Raw genomic sequence first — 14,583 nt, forward strand, 5'->3', positions numbered from 1 at the left:
CTAAGGTAAACATATATTAATTGGAAAAAATCATTTTTGCAAATTATAAAAAAGTTACATAACAAATGACATAATCTTTAATCTTTCTTGAAGATTAATAATTGTGAATAACAATCAAATTGAAATAAATGTTAACATTGCAAAGAATTCTTCACAGTAATAAAACAGATTTAGAAATTTCTGCTTTATGTAAAAATACCAATTTGTTATTAAAAACAATACAATTATAAATGTAAACATAATTAATTTTATAACATTTCAGGCGCACAAGACCAAAAGCATTATCCACAAATTAACAAATCTCATTTGTTTTGCGGAAGCTCGCGAAGAGGTGAGATGTTTCCTATATAATCATCTCTTGATTCAAAATAATTTTTATTTAAGTATATTAAAATAAAAATTGCATTATAATGTAACGCAGATTTATCAGTTTGTTTTGCAAGTATCATTACGGCCATTGAAGTTTAGCGGTTTGGGACTATTTTATTTCGGCTACGCCTTTATTCGTAAGGTAAATTATCTTTAATATCATTCCTAACTTTTTATGCAGAATCTTAGCTTACTAAGTTGCAAAATTTCCAATAATAATATTTCTGTTTGATATCTCTCTTCAGTTTTTCGTCTGGACTCTCACCATCGTTATTTTTATGGCGCAAATGGATTTTGTTCCTGTATGGAACGCAATTAACAAAAAAATATAGCATATACTACAGCAAGTAGCTCAGATATAAAATTGTGAAATTCATCACATTCTCTTTCTAACTTATTATTCAATATTTCTATTTAATATTGTAATTTAAAGCTATAAATAAATATATTGATTTATAAAATATCCAGTGTAAATAATTATAATTAATTTAATATTTTTTATATGTTACGTTAATGTTTCATATACATTTATTTATATTGTCACATCAATTTATATTGTCTATGAATTGTATACATCTATTTCTATTAAGGCTGCATTCCGATATTCACTGTCAGTACTGAATATCTATATTTTTCTATATTTTACGTTACGTATACTATAGATTTTCAGTACTGACAGTTGCTGACAGTAAATATCGGAATGCAGCCTAAATAAGAGCTCTTTTAGCATTTATAAATTGTATCTTGATTGAGGAATATTAAATAACATATTAAATAAGGATTCTTTTAATTTAAAATGTTAATGCTTGATCAACAAGACATATAAGCTTATGAATTGATTTCTTATAAATTTCTTTTTATTATAAATATATAGCCACTTTACCTCTAATACTATAATTTTAATAAAAATTCTGACACAAAGTTAGATACCTTAATTGAGCAGTGTCTGCAAGCTAAAACCAATTTAATCATTAGCATTAATAGTGTCAAGAGACACTAGATCGGCTATGTCATTCTGTATGTTTAGAGAAAAGTTAGATATAATATAACGCTAATGCATTGATCTATGTATTATTCTATCGCCTTAATAACGAGTTATATATCGGCTGGATACAGTCCAACTGTTAGTTTATGGTAGAAATGACGATTGTGATGAACATGGTGACTACTATAGAACAAGCTGTACATCCTCTGTTCTTGATCTTTCACATTCTCGGTTTCGGCATTCATACTCTAAAGAAACCTTATTTAAATATTTTTTATAATGTGACATTGTGGATCGTTTACGGTTATGTTTTTTATTATGTAGTAGTAGGATTTAAAGTAGAAAAGTGGTTCTTGGCAACATTTACTCTAATCAATATTCTAATGAACTTTCTCGTCCTCATTATATCTATTATTATGAGTTCATATCAACACAAGGTATATACGCCACATATATTCGACTTATTGTTAGATTGATTTATAAAAGACTCTCTGTTAATCTATTATAAGTGTAGTTCTTATAGCAAAAATATAATTGTCTAAAAATTTTTACATAAATATAATTTACAATAAATGTTGGATTGTACTTATAATATTATCTAGGAAATGCGGATGTTTATAAAAAAACTTGCTACTATAGACAATACGTTGGAAGAGTTAGGCACTCCTAAAATATATCAAAAGTTACATGTGTGTATAAAATGGGTATTAATTGGATGGCTAGTGTGTAGCCAAACGGTCAATATAATTGATATGATGTGGTGGGCTTCTACATTGGAGAATTATTGGTGCATGATTATACCTTATATTGTAAACCATTATCAACACGTCAACATGCTTGTGGATCTAACATTTATAATTTTTCTGTGGTGTGTACATTATTTCTATTAATATCTGAACTATTTCTATTAATATAATAATATTATATATAATAATATTATGTAATTTCTTAATTAATTTACATACACATATCTATATTTACTGTCTTACCTACAACCTATTTTATAAACAATATTATTATAAAGAATGCACTATTTAGAAAAATTAATATTCTAAAATTATATTTTTATAATAAATATAATCCATATAATTTATATAATTTAAAAACTAAAATAGTATATAATATACATAACACTTTACTATTTAGTTAGAACAAGATACGCAACAAATGCTTTTGAAATTATCTCAAGCTCATTCTTCATAAGTTTTAGAATTGTACAATTTTTCCTTTGTAGGTACATTGGCAACAGATTTGACAATTTAAATGAACACATGAAATGTTTGTTGTTGAAAGAAGAACATGATGTAAGATATACATGGAAAAAAGTTGTACTGCCCACTCATCGACATATAATGTTTATTAACAATTACAAACACGTATTGTGGACCACAATGTAAATCGGTACACAAACGTATTTGGATAGATGATTGATTTTGGCCTCATTTAGCATTGTGTAAAAATGATGTATTTTCGGCAGAATTTTGAGATTTATTCAGATAATATGATTTATTTAAATTAAAAAATAATTTTTCTCAATTCACTATTTTTTTATTCTTTATAATTAACAATTTATATGTTTGAATAGGCATCTCCATTTGGAATTGTGTCAACTTGCTCGCGAATTAAATGCAATGTTTAAGATACAGATGACTATGGAAATGGTAACTTATTTGGCATGCCTGACAAGACTACTTCGTCATATTTTCTTACATATAATAAGAGGAGATATATTTACATCGTCGCCATTCAATTGGATTGACATCAGTTTCTGGATATCCTTATATATGGCCAGACTCTTTTGCTTAAATTATGTATGTGAGAGTGTCAGCGCTAAGGTAAATCCATATATAATTTATAAAATATGTATATACAGGTTGTCATATTTAAAACATTACGATCGAATAACTCATAAAGGTTGATGAAAAAATATGTGTCGTATGAAGTTAGAGTTTGAAGGGGATCAATAAACGATCTTATTAGATTTTGGGACCGGTGTCCGGGTTAAGTCCAGTAGGGTCCAAGTCAAATTTTTTAAATAGAAACTCTTATTTTTTAATTATATCATCGTTTTCTGCTAATTAATTTAAGTTTTGTCTGAGAAACATTTTTTATTTGCCTAATATTTTTTAAGATATTCAAAGAAAACTTGGTAACTTTTTCAATATTTAGCTTACAATATCACGATAACTGTGTTTATCGAAGGAAAAAGTAATTCAGGACTTTTTACCTTGATTTGATCTCAAGAATATGATGTTGCAATAGTCCCCCTTTTTAAATACTTGTGTACAAAGAATTATTTAAAAAAGTTGGGGTATTATTGCAACAGCATATTCATAACATATATGTATTATACATGTGTATATATATATATATATATATATACACGTACTTATTTATTTATTGTAAATTACCTGTTTTAGTCATATGAAATGAATACAATAATCCATCGATTAACAGATCCTCTTTGGTATGCTGACATTAGTGACGAGGTAACATAAGTTTCAATAATAAGAGACAACTAAAATAAATTGTTTAAACTAAATTAACAATCACTCTGTGCAGATTTACCAGTTTACATTACAAATAATACATCATCCATTGAAGTTCACTGGACTACGTCTCTTCTATCTTGGCAATGGCTTTTTAAGAAAAGTGTGTTTCCACATATTCATTTTATTAAATCTTATGTACTTCTTTTTCTTATGTACTAAATTATAAAATATATGTCAATGATTTTTATTATTATATTGTATTTTAGAATACATTTTTATTACTATTTTATTTTGTGATAAATATGTTAAATCAACATTCCAAAAGCTGTTTTAAAATATTGTCTTTATTTATCTTTTATCGAAACTTTTATTCCCATTGAAATTTAATTAACACGACTTCTTTCAGTTTTTTATGACAATTATGACATATGTAATCATCATAATCCAGTTTAACGTATCTAAGACACCTGTAATCTATTAAGAAGAAATGATCAAATTGATATCCCGAAAGAATATAACATAATGCCCTAAGATTAACCATACAAGGATTGTTTCTTGCAAGTAAGAATATATTTTACTATTCTGTTGATACCTTGCAAATTTTATGTAAATAGCAATGTTGTATTATTATTGGAGTGTGCAAATTTCTCAAGTTTTATTATTTGTTAATTTTATAATTTCAGATACATTGTTTCTTTGACAACAATCTAGAAACAAAATAGAGGCTTTAGTTAAATTAAACAATAATGCACATGAAAATAATTGCAAATTGTTTACTTCTCAGCATTATCCATCTAAGAAATCTTACAGTAAAATGCATATTGTAAATCCAATAAATTTTCGCACTTTAATACATTCATATTTCACTTTAATAAAATTTAATATTCATCAAAAGAATATTACAAGTAGAAAGTAACAAATCTTTATATTTTCGTAAATTTGAAAAGTATTCCTCTTTTCTGTTTCTTCTCTTTTAGTACTATTGTATTATTATCCTACTAGCTGGTTACCCGGGCTTTGCTCCGGAGGACATTTGTAATAAGACTCTCTCTCTCTTTCTCTCTCTCTCCCCCTTCCTCTCTTTCTCCCCCTCTCTCTCTCCCTCTCTCTCCCTCTCTCTCCCTCCCTCTCTCTCCCTCCCTCTCTCCCTCCCTCTCTCCCTCCCTTAAAACATGTTTGTATAAGAAAAACTGTTATTAAAGGACTGCAATTATTTTTATTATTATCGTTGTCTTTCATGATTTACCAATATATGTATACGCAATTATATACAGGTTTATATTATGTAATATTGCATAAAAACTTTTTTCATAAAAATTTTTATATTTTACATTCATTATAAGTATAATATATCAATTTATTATAATTTTAATATTTTATATATCAAAATTCGATATAACTTTATAGAAATTCAATACAACTCTTTTAAAAAATTATAAATGTTTGTTTCTTCCATTTACCTTCTCCCTTCTTGCTATATTATTGCATTGTTATAGATCTGATGTTACGATTTAAACGTGACACTATTATTCGTGTTTAGTTCATTATCACAGTTGTGTATTAGCTAATCAAATAAATACTATACATTATTACAATATGATAATTTATATTGCAAATATAAGCACATTACAAATAAAAAGTATTATTAAGTCTAATTAACAATTTTAGTTTAAGTTTTTTATATACATATATTAAAATCTTTATATACATACAGTAATTTAATTCAATGTTTAGAAAATTAATTACTAAAATTTTTTAATTTCGTCCGTTTTATAATTGACTTTCATACAACAGACTAAATAATAACAATTTAAATTGTAATCTTTTAAAGAGATAAGTTTAAAACACATTAAAATTAAATAATCATATTTCTTTTAAGTTAACAATTTATTTGCGTCCTATTTCACTTTTTTTAGATTTCGGAATAATCAGATATTCTTTAGGGCATAGATAACTTTGATACGCCGTAACTCCATGAAGAACAAATCGTATAAACCTCATCTTTTTTTAAATTTGTATTGAAAGTCCATGTTTTATGATGGTTATCAAGACATTAGTAAAAAAAAATTCATTCCGCCGTAAAGTGCGTCAAATTATGCAATATCTTTAAATACATAACTTACTCTTGAAAAGTATGGACGGCAGAAGGGGAAAGGATAAATTCAAAATCTATCAAATGCTCTTTAAAGTACAGACTTCATTCTTTAGAATAAAAAAAGAGCTTTCAATTACGACAATTTTTTGTGGAATTATGCTTATTGGAGTTATATGCGAAATTTTGATATAAATTTACTGTGTTGTGATAATTTTGTTGACCAGTGTATTTTAATTGAGCAATGTCCATAAGCTAAAAACTATTTTTTTATTATTTGCATTAATACACGGAGAGAATTTTCTCTTAAAATTTATCCTGAAATCATGGTAGTTGTGGGACAACATGTACCACCAAGAATTTTATGCGAGCTATTTTGATTAATATCTACCATAATAAAATATATTAATAGGGGAGACCGGGGCCTAACCGTCAGTTTTATTACATTAAAATATAAAATATGTTTGATTAATTTTACTAAAATATATCTAGGAAATTTCAATAATTTTTCCAAATTTACCAATCTGCTTGGTAATTTTTATCACGTTGTTTGTAAAATGTCTTTTGTATATTTTAAAAATTCCTTGGTTGCCAAGTTGTCCTAAGTTTGTAATGAATTTAAGGGTAAAATATAACAAAAAATTCTCTCCGTGTAGTATTAGGGTCAAGATCAACTATGTCATTAGGTACGTTTATGGATTCAAATAATATATAACGCTAATGTATTGATCCATAAATTCTTCAGTCATCTTGATGAACTGGCTATGTCGGCTAAATAAAGTTCAACAGATATACAATTTCATACAATTTCAGTTTACAATAGAAACTACGATAATCAAGAGGTATGGTGACTACCATAGAACAAGCTTTACGTCCTTTGTTCCTGATCTGTCATATTCTCGGCTTGGGTGTTCACATTTCAGGGAAACTCTATTTAAGTATATTCTATAATGTGATATTGTGGAGCACTTACAGTTACCTTTCTTATTATGTGATGATCGCATTTAAAGTGGAAAAAATCTTTCTATCAACCTCTATTGTAATTAATGATGGATTTAACTATTTGATCGTTATTATATCCATTATTATGAGTTTATATCAACATAAGGTACAAATGCTTATATATTCAACGCTTACGTACTAATTTGTAAAAGCCGGTTAATCTATTATAATTCTTTATAAACAAAAGTATATAATTATCTAAATAATTTTTACATAAATACGATTTGCATTAAACAGATTGTATTTTTTTCTAATTTATTGTCCAGAAATTGCAGATGTTTATAAAAAAACTTGCTGCTGTAGATGATACGTTGGAAGAATTAGGCACTCCTAAAATATATCAAAAGTTGCATGTATGTATAAAAAGGGTATTAATTGGATGGTTAGTGTGTACCGAACTGATCAATATAAATGATATGATATGGTGGTTTCACACAATGAAGAGTTATTGGTGCATGATCATACCTCATATCACGAACCATTTTCGCCACACCAACGTGTTTGTGGATTTAATATTTACAATTTATCTATGGTTTGTATATTATTTAAAATATTTAACTATATTGTATACCTTTACTTATTAAATTATATATGTATAATTAGTTTTAGTTAAAACATATTTTAAAAATAAGTTGTTGGTGCAAAGCATATGATATTTTTTAGAGATTTAATCTTTCTTAATAAAGATAATTTAGTCTTTCTTAATAAAGATAAATGTAATCCACATATAATTTAGAATATAAAATAGTGTTCCATATAGTATTCTTACAAATATAATATTGTAATATAATATAAATAGCAAAATATATGCTTTTGAAGTTACTTAATTGTAGCGTATCCTTCATAAATTTTAGAATTGTATAACAATTTTTCTTTTGTAGGTACATTGGCACCAGATTTGATAAATTAAATGAACACATGAGATGTTTGCTATTGAAAGAGAAATACAGTGTAAGATGTACATGGAGAAAGGCAGTGCGACCCACTCGTCGATATATCATGTGTATTAATAATTACAAGTCTGTGTTGTGGACGACAATGTAAATCAATATACAAACGTACCTGGATAGATTACTGATTTTTGTCTGATCTAGTATTACCTGAAAATGTTGCATTTAGGATTTGGCAGAAATTTGAGATTTATTCAGATAAAATAATTCACTTAAATTAAAAAAATAGTTCTTTTCAATTTAATATTTTTTTATGCTCTTATTAATAATTTATATGTTTCGATAGGCATCTTCATTTGGAATTGTGTCAACTTGCTCGAAAATTAAACGCAATGTTTGAAATACAGATGACTATGGAAATGGTAGCTTATTTGATATTTTTGATAAGATTATTTCGTTATACTTTCATACATATAACAACAGATAAATTCATATCATCATTATCATCATATCTGGATTGGATTGATATTTATATTTGGGTGTCTTTATACGTGGCCAGGGTTTTCTGCTTAAATTATGTTTGCGAGAGTGTTAGCGCGAAGGTAAATCTATACATAATTTATAGTGTAAATATATGTATAAAAGTATACACATATTCTTATTTATTATATTTATGGCAAATTATATATTTTAGTCTAACGAAATGAATACAATAATTCATCGATTAACAGATTCTCTTCAATATGCCGATATTCGCGACGAGGTAAAGTAACTTTCTCTCCCAATAATATATAAGAGGCAATTGAAATAAATTGTTAAAACTAAAATAACAATCACTCTGTGCAGATTTACCAGTTTACACTACAAATAATACACCACCCATTGAAATTCTCTGGACTAGGTCTCTTCCAATTTGGCAATAGCTTCTTGCGAAAAGTTCGTTTCTGTATTTACTTCATTAAATCTTCCATTTGTTGCATATGTTGCACTTAATGATAAAACATACGTTAGCAAATTTTACTATCACCGCTTAGATAAAGTTTTGTTAGTATTTTCTGAGTGTACTGGAAGTATAAATCGACATACGAAGAATCAATCTAGAATATTATCTTTATTTATCTTTTATCGAAAGTAATGCCCGCATTGAAGATTAATCAACACAACTTCTTTCAGTTCTTCATGACAATTGTGACGTTTATGATTATCGTAATCCAAATGCCTGGTGCGTCTAAGACATATATGGGCTTTTAAGAATATTACCAAATAAATAATATCCCCTAAATCCCCTAAAGAGATATTAATTAGTACAATACAATACGCAAAAATTATTATTCATAAGTCAAAAATATATTTTCAAAAACTGCATGTATTCTGTCAATATCTTGCGAATAGTGTGTAAATTGCAATGTTATGTTACTATCACTGCGCAAATTCTTCAAGTCTTACTGTGACTAAATGGTTGATTCAAAATATGTTATTTCTTTAGCAATGGTAACATTAAAATAGAATTAAGACTTTGTTCAAAATGTTAAAATTAAACAATAACATGTGAACATAATTGCAAATTATTTACTTCTCAAAAGTACTTATCGAAAGAATCCTACCGTAAAATCCTTAACGAATTCTCGCGTTTTAGTAAACTTTATATTCACATTAATAAAATATTGCGCTGTTCATCAGAAATGTATTGCAAGTAGATAACAATAAAATATATGTCTATACTCTTATTATTTTTAAAAATATTCCACTTTTCCTGTTTCTTCTCTTTCCATGTAATTACATTATCGTATTATATTACAAATAAAATTGATATTAAAAGTTGATGCTAGATTTTGTAACATATATAAAATTAATATTTAAACACTATTATTTTTATTATTAGCATTATTTTTCATAATTCATCAATATATGTATCTATCTATATGTATATATAATTTAAGCAAATTTATTATATATGTGTACATAATATTGGACACAATTAAAATAGATTGAATTTAATTAAAATATTTTTCTCATAAATATTAATTTACGTAATTCCTTATTTTAATATGCGTAAATGCTAGAAGAAACATATGTTACGATTACGATCTGCAGCTGCAACTCGACGCAATTACAATGCAGCAGGCAAATGAATTTAAATACACAATTAGTATAAACTTGCAATAATAATAATTATAACTATATTTTATAACTTAACGTACCAAATATAAATTTTTACATTTTAATTTTAATATAAACATGATATAAATTTAATATGATATATTTCATATATTCAAATTTATATTTGAGATATATTTCATATAATATATCATATATTCAAATTTAAATGATATAACTTTGTATTGTAGAAATTTAATATAATTTTTTTCAAAAAGTTTAAAAATGATCTTGTTTTTTCCATCTCTCTCTTCTCTTCTTGCTATTATATTATTACATTGTGATAGATTTAGTGTTATACAATTAAAACATATTATTTGTGTCATTATCGTCAGACTTGTTACCTGTTAATCATAATATACATATACCATAAAGTATGTCGGCTCGTGGAAAAAATTGCATTATATAAACTAACATTAGCAAGAAAAATATCAAATAAATTTGCATCATACACTATAAACAAGTCATACGTAAATTAAAAATAGCATTTGAGTTATTAGGTACTTACATGCAAGATTCAGTAATGACTCATTTCTTTCGTATTTGAAAATAGATCGATTATTTTAATATGGGTAAGTGCTAAATAAAATATATATTGCAATTACGAAGATCCCCTGTCGCGCTGGAACTTGGCATTTGGCATTCTTGTTAAATGAGCTTAAACAGGCAGTTAGTGTAAACTTTTAACAGTGGTAATCATGGTGACCACTATCCAACAGGTGTTGCATCCTTTTTTTATTTTGTGCTTTATCACCGGTTTAGACTTTTACCCCAGAAAACAGCCGATAATTCAATGGACCGTAAACTTAAGTATTTTATATTCTTTGACAATCTGGTTTGCTTATATCTACGTCCTTTATTTTATAACTATTGGTACAATCAGAGGAATACTAACCACATTAGGGGAAATCATTCACGAGATTAGCACATTCACCACGATTGTGTCTGCAATTTTGTGTCATTATCATCGAAAGGTATAATTCAAAATTTTGTTGTATTTATATACAGGGTATACCACATAATGTGGGACACACTTCAGGAGTAAATTCAGGATCCTAAAATAACAAAAAATGAATATAAACATACTTATGCCTGAAATCGCTTTGTTTCCAAGTTGTAGCTATTTCTATTATGACAACTCTTAAACAAAAATAATTTGCAGTTCAAACAATACATTTTAGGATTTTCAAGTATCGTACATTTCATACGATAAAAGCATAATTACCTTGCATATATCTTAAAATTACCTTACAGATTTGAAATATTACTTGCTTACTTGTTTCAGAGATTTACAATATGTTTAAAGAAGCTTGCAATTGTGGACGATTCCTTGGAAGAGCTGGGCACTCCAAAAATGTATCAAAAAATGCATATGTGGTCAAAAATAGTGATAATAGGGTGGCTCATGCTCAGCCTTTTTACAAATTTTTACGACTCGTTGTGGTGGCTAAAAGAAAGTGGAAACGTATATATACCTTACGCATTAAATCATTCCGTTCATATTAATACATTGGTGGATTTGTTATTTATATCGATCTTATGGTTTGTACAATATCTTTAATATTTAGTTATGATAAGTTTATGTATTCTTATTTATACACTAATATTTTGTCATCTGTAAAGGTGCTTTTTGTGATTCCCTCGTTAATCAATAAAATCCAATTAAAATTAACATGTAAATATTAGCAATTTGAGTAAACAATTTTGTGAAGTTTTTTGTAATTTGACAGTGATATTATTTCATATTAGTAATTGTAATTCTTAATATAATTTTTCTAAATAAAAGGATAAAATTAAATATACTTCGTAAAAAAGTTATCAAATATAAATATTATTGATGTTTTGTTGTACATTGTACAATTTATTGTCTGAATAGGTACGTCGGCACCAGATTTGATAAAGTGAACGAACATATGCAGTATCTATTAGTGAGAGAAGAACATGGGCTGAGATGTACATGGGAAAAACCTGTGATTGTTCATCGATATCTCATGTATACTGACAATTATAAACGAACATTGTGGATCTTAATGTAAATCAGTATACATTCATATACATAGTTAAGGGAGAGAATGGAATTGAAAAATCATAAGGCAATTGCCCTATTAATATGTGATATTATCCTTTTTCTCATTTATATATTGAAATCATTTTTTTATTCTTTTTCTCATATACATACTTAGGTATATTTAATCAATATTTCTTTTTTAAATAAGTAAGCTTCTAAATTTTAATTATAAATCCAGTTTTTTATTCTTTGTAACTTTTGACAAAATTATAACTTTTTAAAGCTGAATAATAAAATTACAACCCATTTATTCCTTCAAGAACAGATTACAAAAAAATTTTTATATTCAGTGTTTAGTGTATTTTCTAAGGAAAGATACATAAAAATAAAAAAAAAGATATTTTTATTAGACAGTGCTTCAAAGATTTTGATGTTATTTGAGACATTACTGTCTCACATGTTCTACAATGTTTTATCATCTTTTTCTATTTTAAATCTAAAGCTAAAAGTAGAAAATTTAATATAAACTATAGTTCTTTACTCATGTTTCATTACGATCTTTATAATAGTTATTTGGTTATCATTGATATCTTTGTCATTTGTATAATTTTTTTTATTATTTCTGTTAATATTTCATCAAAATTGAAATTTTCTAATTATATTTAATCATCTTTATTATAATATATTAAAGTTATAGCATACAGTTTATTTTGTATAAAAAGATATAAAATGTATAGACTTAGTGTTTTTTTATATATTTTTAGCATATATAGTAGGGGTATCAGAGTAAGAGTGAAAATAGAATTTAATAATAACTGTATATAGTTAAGAAATTTCTTGTTTGAGATTTATAGTCTCAAATATATTAACTACTCTCATCCGCGCGTACAATCTCTTGTTTTTAGAAACTTACATTAGATATATTCATAAATTATTTATATATCTTTAATTGTGCAAAAAACTACTTACTTCAAAAATAAAAAAGATTTATATTTTAATCAAATCACATGCACTTCTCATCCTCAATAAATTATTAAATTGAAAAATTTTTATCTTAGACAGTAATAAAATTAATAAATTATAACAATTATTTAAGTTTTCATACTTATATGCCATAAGTTTTTGCATAATAACATATATCTTTCAACAGGCACGTACATTTAGAATTATGTCGTCTTGCTCGTGAATTAAATATGATATTTGGAATACAAATGACTCTCGAAATGACATCCTGCTTCTTATACTTAATAGCATTGTGCGTTTGGTTATGCCGGATGGTAATGAGAGAATATAACAATGAAGAGATGTATTCAATATACGCTTATTTTAGACAAAGCACATGGTTTCTTTTATTTTTATTAAAGCTCTATACTGTAAATTACATGTGCGAGAATGTTTCTTTAAAGGTAAAGTCACACAATTCACGAATATTTAATCTATATAATAAATTAATTTAATCTATAATAAATTAATAAATTCCAAATTTTAGGCTAATCAAATTGACAAAATAATTCATAAATTGTCAAGTACTCTTCGGTATGCAGATGTTTGGAAAGAGGTAATAATAAATAACAAATAATAAACACTAATTGTAAGAATAAATATAATAAATTAAATAAACCATAATGTTATCATATACAGATTTGTCAGTTTGCTTTGCAAATAACATACCATCGATTAAAATTTACTGGAATGGGTTTCTTCTATTTTGGCAATTCATTCTTACGAAAGGTACAATGCATTTAACCTTTTCATTTTGTTTCATATTTTGTAGATTAGTCTAGAAAATTAATCATTAAAATTGTTGGTAATACTTTTCTTTCATACGTTATTTGGTAAATTATAAATTTTATAATTATCTTGTACACATGTGCAATTTAATAAAATCTTTTAGCAATGTAAAAAGTTAATTGATATATTTTATTTCAGTTGGGCACGACAGTTGTAACTTTCCTAATCATTATGAGACAAATGAAAATAACATAAGTACTTATCTGATAATTTTTCTTCAAGAGAATAAGAAAGCTAATTTCTTGTCAAGCCTAGCATATAAATTAATCAAAATTGTTTTTCGTAATTGTTTAAATATCACTCACTTAATGTACTAATATAATAGTAACGAAATAATATCATAAAATTCCATAAGAACTCTATCAATGTTTCATTTCCTGTCCAAAAAGTATAATTATATAGGTACATCGTTATAAAAAAATGAATTTAGTTTGTTTAAATGTTTTTAACATTTTTATATTTATATAATATATAAATAGATATATATATAAATACATTTTTATTTATACTTCGTATGTGTACATATATTCATGTATATATGCATAGAAAGTAGCTAAATGCTCTCTGTGTTTTAAAGTGCAAATAATTCATATAAGGATCGATTGTATCAACTACAGTATTGCTGAATAATTATTGCTTAATAATTATAACAGTTATGCGGCGATATGATCAAATACCATTCCATTTTCGTGATGAATATAACATTTGCACTGTACGAACTTTTCAACTATACAATTTTAATAGTTAGTACGTGGAATTTGAAAATTTTCGATCAGATCATGGTTGATACCATAGAT

At 26.1% G+C, this 14,583-nt stretch overlaps 2 long non-coding RNA genes across 2 annotated transcripts; both read left to right on the forward strand.

The window, feature by feature from the left end:
• Positions 1-2,505: 2,505 nt before the first annotated feature.
• Positions 2,506-5,069, forward strand: LOC139778247 (uncharacterized). The gene is made up of 4 exons (XR_011719522.1): positions 2,506-3,189; positions 3,775-3,843; positions 3,917-4,006; positions 4,253-5,069. It is a non-coding gene; the product is annotated as an uncharacterized lncRNA (long non-coding RNA).
• A 2,716-nt stretch (positions 5,070-7,785) lies between these two features.
• LOC139778251 (uncharacterized) lies at positions 7,786-9,557 on the forward strand. The gene is made up of 4 exons (XR_011719524.1): positions 7,786-7,980; positions 8,177-8,432; positions 8,525-8,766; positions 9,004-9,557. It is a non-coding gene; the product is annotated as an uncharacterized lncRNA (long non-coding RNA).
• The last annotated feature ends 5,026 nt before the right edge of the window (positions 9,558-14,583 follow it).

Source organism: Temnothorax nylanderi, unplaced genomic scaffold (genome assembly GCF_030848795.1).
Source record: "Temnothorax nylanderi isolate EJ_2023f unplaced genomic scaffold, tnyl_v1.0 TNYL_tig0176_pilon, whole genome shotgun sequence".
Taxonomy (NCBI): domain Eukaryota; kingdom Metazoa; phylum Arthropoda; class Insecta; order Hymenoptera; family Formicidae; genus Temnothorax; species Temnothorax nylanderi.